Genomic DNA, 9,641 nt, shown 5'->3' on the forward strand with positions numbered 1-9,641 from the left:
ACTTTGAGATCTTGAAAGAGTTGATAGCTTATGGTTCGCAAGAGGATTGTTCAGAAGCCCGTGTGAAGCAAGTTGTCCTCTGTCTTCTTAAATAGGCAAATGTCAACAGACATATTTTTGTTATTCAACGAACATATTTTACTTCATAAGACATCAGTTTTGATCTTGATTGGTTGAGGTCCAGAATAGTACATTATATGATATATTGTTTGATCTTGTCTGTACTTAGATGATAATAAGCCAAATTGTCATTAATGGGATTATGATTTACGAGGAGCGTAAATCTCAAAAGTTTGACTTGTCTTTGATTCTTTTAGCAAAGCTCTATTGCTGCCAAAGGTGTTCATTAGTCTTTGCACCAAAATAGAAACAATTGCTGGAGAAGCCTAAAGTTGACTTCTGATAAAACTTGAAGCGTTCCAATGTATCACCAAACTAGAAAATTATCGGACGCGCTTCATTTTAAAAAAAACCGATCTGAGAAAAATGCCGAATTCGTTTTAAAATAAAACTGAAATGCAAACTATTGGCTCCGTGTTTGCAAAATACCGATCTTTGATAAAAAAAAACTGACTATGCTTACAAAAGTACCGATCTTTATAAAAACTGATTACGCTTTTGAAAAATTCTGATCTTGATAAAAATCGACTGCGCTTACAAAAAATACCGATCTTTGTAAAAACCGATTGCGCTTACAAAAATACTGATCTTTGTAAAAACCGATTACGCCTTTGAAATATGCGGATCTTGATAAAAACCGATTGCGCCTTTGAAAAATTACCGATCTTGATAAAAATCGATCTTTGATAGAACCGATCCTACAAATAACTAAATTGACATAGTTAGGTTTTTTTTATTTAAATAGTTAATTAATACTAATATTTAATTAACTATTTTTACTTAACAATTTCTCTCTTTTTTATTATTTAAAATAAATATTTAAAACTTGGTAGTTTTATAATCGTTGGCTAATTATTCTAAGTTAATTAGCTAATTTGATCTTACAAATTTCTCTCTATTTGATTATTTAAACTAAATATTCAAAGCAAGTGATTTATTTCTTATCAGAATCATTTAACTGTTTAACCGGTTAACCGATCGGTTGAATACCCTAGTTGTGATTTCTTTATAACTTGATTCTTTACATGTACATATAGTGGGGATGAGTAAGTCAAGTTCCTTAATATTGCAGCCTTTAGAAATAAAGATGATGTTTCTACACCAAACTCTGTAATCATCTGTTTACTTAGGTATATTTGACCCAACGTGATTCTGTGGTATATTTGACCCAACTTGATTCTGTAAATTGTATGAATCAACAAACAAACAACTAATTAAATCCATTAATTTAAATTTAAATTATATGTGGCCGCATTCCCTGTTATGATATCATCATAATAAAGACGATTTTGGTTGACAAGGTGAAACAAAACAAGTACGCTAACTACTAATCATTGTGCTATCTCCATTGAGACATCCAAAATCCTCTTTTACAAGTATCCTTTGGATTGATCCTAGCTGATACAAGATCCTGAAAATTGGACAACAAGATCAACTAATTGTCTTTCACATAATCATCAGATATTATTATAATTATTATATAGGACTCCTTAGGTAGTTACATTTATTGTCAAGTAAATCATAGTAGTTTCTTCTTTCTCCGTATCCACATACTTCATAAACCTTTTTTCTACAAGATCATAACAACCAAATTCCTTAGGGGATCCTTTTAGAAGAAGAGCATGACTATATATGGTGAGACAGTTAAGATTAATATTAATATGATGAATTGAATTGAATTGTATGTACCCGTTGTTGTAAAGCTAAGATATCCTTCTTTTTTTATTAGTAGCTTCCGATTCTCCACTATAAACAATGGTCTACTGCAGCGGCCAAAATCTGTAAAAAGTCGGAGTTATGTACCACTAATATCACAAATGACTCCAACTTCAGTATTCACGTCCACCTACTTAGTCAACAGACAAACAAATGGATATGTTTTTGACCAAAATCTTAACAATTCAATTCATACATAGTAGAACATACTTGTCTCTTCAGCTGGCTCAATGTCTTAACTAATAATGTTGGGTAATGATGAATACCAATCCAACAGGCAACAACCATTCACAAAGATTTTTGTGACTTGTAGAATAACTGCAGGAGATATTTCCTACACAAAAAATTTCCAGTTAAAGAATATAAATGACCAAAATTAGAAACTCAAACGTGTAGTAGGATCACCTAAAAATTCTTTGTGCTCCATTCATCTAAAAACTCTAAAATAGGATTGGTTGCTGATCCAACTGTTATATAGACCATCAAAACCAGGTTCGTAAAGGCCACGGGCCTAAGGAAACACACATACTTTAGTACTCCATCACAAGGAACATTATGTAGGTCATTTTAAAGAGTCATTACTTGTCTTTCCGACGTTTCATGACACATCATTCTACAAAGTGAATTGTGCAACTTTGTGGCTTTGCTACCTTGCATGTGATTAATTAATTACATGTAACTTTTGGCTTAGAGATCAATAATGCAAAAAAAAATGGCAAACAAATGAGCGAGCCAGAATGGTTTTACCTTCTAGTCCTATTGGGGAGTTTAGCCTTCCAAAATGAGAGAAAGTTGAAGCATATGTTATAAAGTTTAATACCTATTTTTGGGAGAAAAAATGGGACAACGGATTAAGTATGTAGTCCGCAAACAAATTCTTTAATACCTCTTAATTGTTTCTTTTGTTAATTTTATTATCAGATCAGATCAAATCAAATCATTAGAAAGATATACATACATGTGAAACTCCTTCTCTAGAACCTGCTGAATTAGCTTGGCCCCAATTTCCAGTAGCAAGAGAATATTCTTGGGCTTTAATGGCAAATTGCAAGTTAACATCTTTTCTATTGTCAACACTCTCATTCATGCCCATTAAATTATAACTCACATTCTAGAGGGAAAAGGAAAAGGAAAAGAAAACGATATTTAAAATAGGGAGTGGAAATGAGAGAGACCTTCTGCATATAGGATCTCACATCTCTAGTTAACCTCCTGAATAGCTGCATGCATCATTAAAATGAATGGTCAATAACCTAATTAAGATTACAGGTAAAAAAATGAAATAAAGACAGTTCTAAACAAGCCTCCCAGTAAAGGACCGGCAAGGTCCAACCTCTTGTTAGCGTAGTAATTCCTGTCATCTTCTTGCCTTCTACCAATGACACAAACTAAAAGGCGATAGATAAATATACCTGCAGGTCAATTATGAATTATTCGTAAAAATGCAATTTTCAGATGATACGATTCTTGAGTTAAGAAATAATAAGCTTTCTTGGTTTCGGAGAACTCCACAGTACCCACATGTGGAAGTGTTTCTGTTTGAAGGATTTTCTTGGCATACTTGAGATTCAATTGAGAAGAATTGAAATTTCAAGTGAAATTCAAGGATTATTATTCTAGATTGCACATACGGACATACCTAATCATCTTTTCACTAGTGACACCTATAGTGGAATATCATGTGTTTCCAATGTAGTCTAGTGCAACCTGCAACAATAATTTAAGATATATATTAGTTAGTACTATTTAGTTAAGTGTTCTAATCAAGAAAGTGAATTAAATACCTATTGATTTTGGATGACAAAAGCTTCATCCAAGGATGGTCGAAGAAGCTCCATCATTTGAGTATTGTGAAATCATAACAAATGTGTTCGAGTATAACCTTATCCTCTACAAATCCCAAAGCACGGAACACAATTTCAATAGGAATCTCAGTTCTTATGTATGGAAGGGTTGCACAGATATATTGTCCTGAAGATCTCTGCAGCACTCTGCAGCAGCAACATCATCATCATGTAATCAGTTAAGCATGCAATGCAATGTAATTAGTTATTGCTAGCTTATTAATTATTAATTACATGATACATACATCGTTCCACTAATTCTATGAGTTTAAGCATTGATTGTCAGAAAATAAAAAATTGTAGGCTTTTATTTTATTGTCTTTCATACAATTAGAGTTTATTTAATTATTAATGGGCTTTAGCATGTATGTATAAGTAATTTAAGGTTTCTAGGCTATTTACTCCTTTATAATAGTTGTTTGTTAAAGTTAATACAGAACACATGAGAATTTTAAGACTTTTTCCTCTTCAACAAATCTTATTGTCCTTCCTAGTTTTCCAGCGTTTTCTTTCTTCGTAATCGTTTTTCAAAAATACAATAGTTAAAATCCAACATTTGGTATCAGAGCTAGGTTGAAGAACATGTCGTCGAAAAGATCAACCAGAGATGCGGCGGCAATGAAGATTGTAAAAGAAGGGAACAAGACGCTCTTATATCCGTTACTCATGAAGAGTAACTACTCGGTGTTTGCATTGAAGGTGCAGGTAAACTTACAAGCCCAATGAGTGTGGAAAGTCGTGATGCTCGACGATGTCGACAAACGGATGGATAGAATGGCTCTCGCCGCCATATATCAAGCACTCCATGAGGATGTCCTTCTCATGGTGGATGAGAAGGATTCCGCCAAGCTAGCATGGGAGACGCTAAAGACAATGCATGTTGGAGTGGAGAGAGTCAAAAAGGCAAAAGTGCAAACCTTGAAGACAAAATTCGAGGCGATTTGCATGAAGAATGGGGAATTGGTGGACGATTTCGCCATGAAATTGACATCCATCGTGACTGGTATTCTCTCATTGGGAGAGAAGGTGGAGGAGATCCCCATCGTCAAGAAGTTCCGTAGAGCCTTGCCACAAACATACATGTAGATCGTTATAGCGATCGAGCAATTTGGTGACCTCAAGAATATGATCGTCGAGGAGATCGTCAGTCGTCTCAAAGTCCACGAGAAGAGACTTCGCAGCTATAAAGACCAAGAGGAGGAGCACCTATTGTTCATGCATGATGAATGAATGTCACGAATGAAGAAAAATAGAGAAACCAGTTTTTCTTCTGAATCGTCAAGTCGCAGCGGCAACGGTGGAGATAACCGAGGTCGTAGAAAAGGTCAATGGCGAGGTCGTACAGAAAGCTCACCTCGACAAAAAGGCATCAAGCCCCGCAAAGACAAGAGCACAATGAAGTGTTACGCTTGTCAAAAGTACGGGAACTATGCGTCTGAGTGCCCTAAAAAAGGTCTGGCGATGAGGCAAACCTCACTAGCTTCTATGAAAAGGAGTCAGCATTAATGTTTGATGAGGTAGTGACGAATGCTTTGCCCGAAGACGATGATGCAAACCTCACTAGCTTCTATGACGATGAGCCAATATTAATATTTGTTAAGAGAGACGAGAAGACAAACCTTGTAGAGTTCATTCAAGAACCATTCAAGGAGGAACCCAAGGTGGTGTTGTTTAATGAAGAGAAAGTCAATAAACTCCTCTCAAGTGGCGATGAGTGTAATCACACTAATGTGTGGTACCTTGACAATGGAGCAAGCAACCATATGATGGGTCATCGAGAGAAGCCCAATGAGCTCGACGAGAAAATTACCAGAAATGTGAAGTTCGAAGACGGAAGCAAGGTGCACAGGTTTCTTGATCCAGTTTGTGAGAAAATTCGTGTGAGCATAGATGCCGTATTCGAGGAAGAAAAGAAGTGAGAGTGGTGCAACGACAACAACAAGCTCATACAAAATTTCGTGGAGTTCGGAATCCTACGAGATATCTATGCGGATGCACCACTGGTAGAGATGGATCTTGATGAATTGTTGTTATTTACCACCGACGAGCCAACAACATATCACGAGACGGTAGTTGAAGAGTCGTGGAATGAGGCCATGAACAAAGAGCTCGAGTCTAACAGGAAAAATAAGACATGAGAGCTCACCGACTTACCTCCAGGTTACAAGATCATCAAGTTAAAGTGGGTTTTCAAGTTGAAAAGAGACAGCGAAGGCAACATCCTCAAGCACAAAGCGGAAAGGCGTTGACTTTGAGGAGACATTTGCACCGGTGGAGAAACTTGACACAGTTAGACTAGTTCTTGCCATCGCAACTCACCGTGGATGGGAGATTCACCACTTGGATGTCAAATCAACATTTCTCAATGGTGACATCAAAGAAGAAGTCTATGTCACTCAACCTGAAGGCTTCATCATCAAGAATAAAGAGCAGAAGGTGTACAAGTTATACAAGACTCTCTACAGACTACGTAAGAACAAAGGGCGTGAAACACTTGCCTCAACAAGAGAATGATGAGTCTCGGTTCCGTGAAGTGTTCTCAAGAGAAGGTTGTGTACATGAGAAACCATGGAGAAGAAGTACTCATTGTTGGCGTATACATCGATGAATTGATTGTGACAGGATCAAGCATCAAGGGTGTTGAGGAGTTCAAAAAAAAGATGATGAAGGAGTTCGAGATGAGTGATCTCGGGCTACTCTCGTACTATCTTGGTATCGAGGTGGACTAGAAAAAAGATAACCTCGAGGTGAAGCAGGAAGCTTATGCAAAGAAGGTTTTGAAACGGTTTGGAATGGAGGATTGTAACTCGAGAGCAAGTATCCTATGGAAGAAAAGTTGCAGCTCAGAAAGGATGTAGAAAGAAGCTTAGTGGATCCGAAGGAGTATAGGCGTATCATCGGGTGGCTCAGGTACTTGACGCACACTTGAACCGATATCTCTTATGTAGTTAACATAGTGAGTCGGTAATGGAGAAGCCTACCACGCTAGACCAATAGGCAGTAAAACACATTCTCCGTTACGTGAAGGAAACGACGAGTTATGGGATTTAGTTAAGAAGAGGACAAGAAGTTGAAGAACTCGTTGGTTTTACTAACAACGACCTAGTCGGTGACACATACGACAGAAAAAGTACTAAAGGGATGGTGTTTTATCTCAACGGGAATCTGATCACCTGACAATCTCAGAAACAACGAACTGTTGCTTTATCTTCGTGTGAGGAGAGTTTATGGAAGCTACTACAGCGTTGTGTCAAGGACTTTTGCTGAGAAACTTGTTAAGCGAGGTGCTTGGATGCGAGTCGAGGCCGGTAACCCTTTACGCCGACAGCAAGTCCGCAATAGCATTAATTATGAACCTAGTGGTTCATGGATGCAACAAACACATCGACACTCGGTTCCACGTCATCCGTGAATGCGTCGAGAACCGACAAATCATTGTGGAGTTCGTAAGCACTAAAGAGCAGCGTGCAGACATACTCACTAAGGCACTAGCAAGAGTCAATTTTACAGAGATGCGAGAGTTGCTCGGCGTGAAGAATATCGAACCAAATCAAGCTTACGGGGGAGATTGTGAGTTTAAGCATTGATTGTCAGAAAATTAAAAGTTGTCAGCCTTTATTGTCTTTTATACAATTAAAGTTTATTTAATTATTAATGGATTTGGGCCTGTATGTATAAGTAATTTAGGGTTTCCAGGCTAATACACATTTATAATGGTTGTTTATAAAGGTTAATACATAACACTTGAGAATTTTAAAACTTTTTCCTCTTCAGCAAATTTTATTGTCCTTCCCAGTTTTCCAACGTTTTTTTTCTTTGTAATCGTTCTTCAAAGATCCAATAGTCAAAAATCAAAAAACTCTAGAAAGCTTTAGGACAAACATTGCACTAGGTTGTCGGTTTTAAGACTCAGTCATGGACCGGACCTCCGCCACAAAGGCATATTTGTTTGGTTGCCTCTTCTCAAAAACATAGACATGATTCGTACTCATCTTTTCCAGAGCTATCAAAACATTATCACTTCCGTTTATAATGAAATATCCACCTTGATTTGATCATATGGACATTCTCCAAGCTCATTTAAATCCTTTTCTGATATCCGATATAAATTACAATGGCTGCTCCTCGATATTATAAGAACTAAGTAAAAAATAAGAATATAGAAAGATATGTAGAGAAGATTAAAATAAAAATACCATGTATTTTCATTGATAGACAATGTGCATGTCTTTGAAATTTTTTTAATCAATCTATAGTAATTAAAAAAATAAATGATGTAATTGATTTGATTCTTATTAAAAAGAAATCTACATTTCTTTTAAGTGTTTTTCAAACTCATAATTTTTTTTTTTAATTTTAGATATTTAAATTTTTTTTAAATATATCTTAACATTAAATTTTGGATTGAACTTAATTTTTACAATTTATAATTAATTTTAAATTAATTAAATTTTAATAATAATAATTTTATCTAAAATATTTATAGATAAAGAAAAATTTGTTTATATTATTAACCGTACAAATTGTCATGGCCCAATCTTCTTGGCCCAAGAAGAGGAGGAGGCTTAAGGAGAACGTCACGGCCCAATCTTTCTGGCCCAAGAAGAGGAGGAGGTTTAAGCCCGCTTAAGCCCAATGCAAAGAATGTTCTATCTAGAAGGAAGGTGTCTGAATAGTGCATCATTAATTGATAGTAAAAAGACATATCCTTGATTAGTGCATCACTAATTGACAATTAGAAGGAATCCCTAAATTAGTGCATCACTAATTGACACTTATAAGGAATGCCCTAAATTGGGTGTGTCATTAATGTAATAGCTAGAATTAGTCCTATAAATACATGTGAGGTATTACATTGTAAATCACCAAGTATTCAAGTGATATAATATTATTCTTTGTAAGAGTTTACTCTCTCTCTAGAATTCTTGTGTAAATTCTATTAAACGTCAAGTGTTGTATCGAGTAAAACCGACTAGTTACTCGTTCTTGCAAAGATCGTAAATAGTGTCGCACGGATCGTTAATGAAAAGACTAAGCCCGTGACAATTGGTAGCAAAGCCGAAATGACGAAGAGATCGGATGAAAGTTCAAAGGTCGTGGAAGAAGTAGAGAATCTTCCGCACGAGACCGGAGAAGATGGTAGGAACTCTCGCAAAGTTTAGGAGGAAGGATCCAAAGCTACCAAAGAAAGAGAAAAATCAAGAGACGCTATCGTTGACATTATCGCCAGGTTGGAGAAGGTAGAACTCAATGTGGCGTACGGACAAGATAATGTCGGGGACCTAGAGGAACGCATTGCCGAGCTTGAAAAGGAGAGAGACAAACTCCAAGGAGGAATGCAAGGTGCCCTGAACGAAGGCTTGTCCTAATTTCATGAGCAAACTCAAATTGTAAAGCAGACCCTCCTTAGTGAAATCAATACCTTGACCGAGAAACTCGAGGTAATGTCATCTAAATTACAAGCGACCGAAGAGGATGTGGTGTTATTCAAGAATGTGGTTGCGCAAGAGTGCGAACGTGCGCCTGTAGGAGTCTCCAATCCGATAAGGATAGACGTTCCAAGGCCTAAAGCGTATTTAGGCGAGAGGAATGCGAAGGAGATCGACAACTTCTTATGGATTCTGGACCAGTATTTCAAAGCACTTGGCCTAGTAGAAGAGGCGAGGAAGATAGATACTACCACGACATACCTGGAAGACACCGCAATGCTATGGTGGAGGAGAAGAAGTAGTGACATAGAAAGAGGTCTATGTTCTATCAATACTTAGGGTGAATTCAAGGAGGAACTTAAGAGGCAGTTCTATCCTGAAAATGCCATTCGAGAAGCAAGAGCAAGTTGCGACGATTATCACATAGAGGGAGTATCAAGGAGTATATCAAAGAGTTCATCTCTACTCTTCTTGAAATCTCTAACTATTCAAATGACAAAGCCTTGTTAGCCTTCACTGATGGTCTACAAAT

At 36.8% G+C, this 9,641-nt stretch overlaps 1 pseudogene; it reads right to left on the bottom strand.

Moving 5' to 3' along the window:
• Positions 1-1,459: 1,459 nt before the first annotated feature.
• LOC124943946 lies at positions 1,460-8,361 on the bottom strand (annotated as a pseudogene).
• Positions 8,362-9,641: the final 1,280 nt, after the last annotated feature.

Source organism: Impatiens glandulifera, chromosome 1 (genome assembly GCF_907164915.1).
Source record: "Impatiens glandulifera chromosome 1, dImpGla2.1, whole genome shotgun sequence".
Taxonomy (NCBI): Eukaryota; Viridiplantae; Streptophyta; class Magnoliopsida; order Ericales; family Balsaminaceae; genus Impatiens; species Impatiens glandulifera.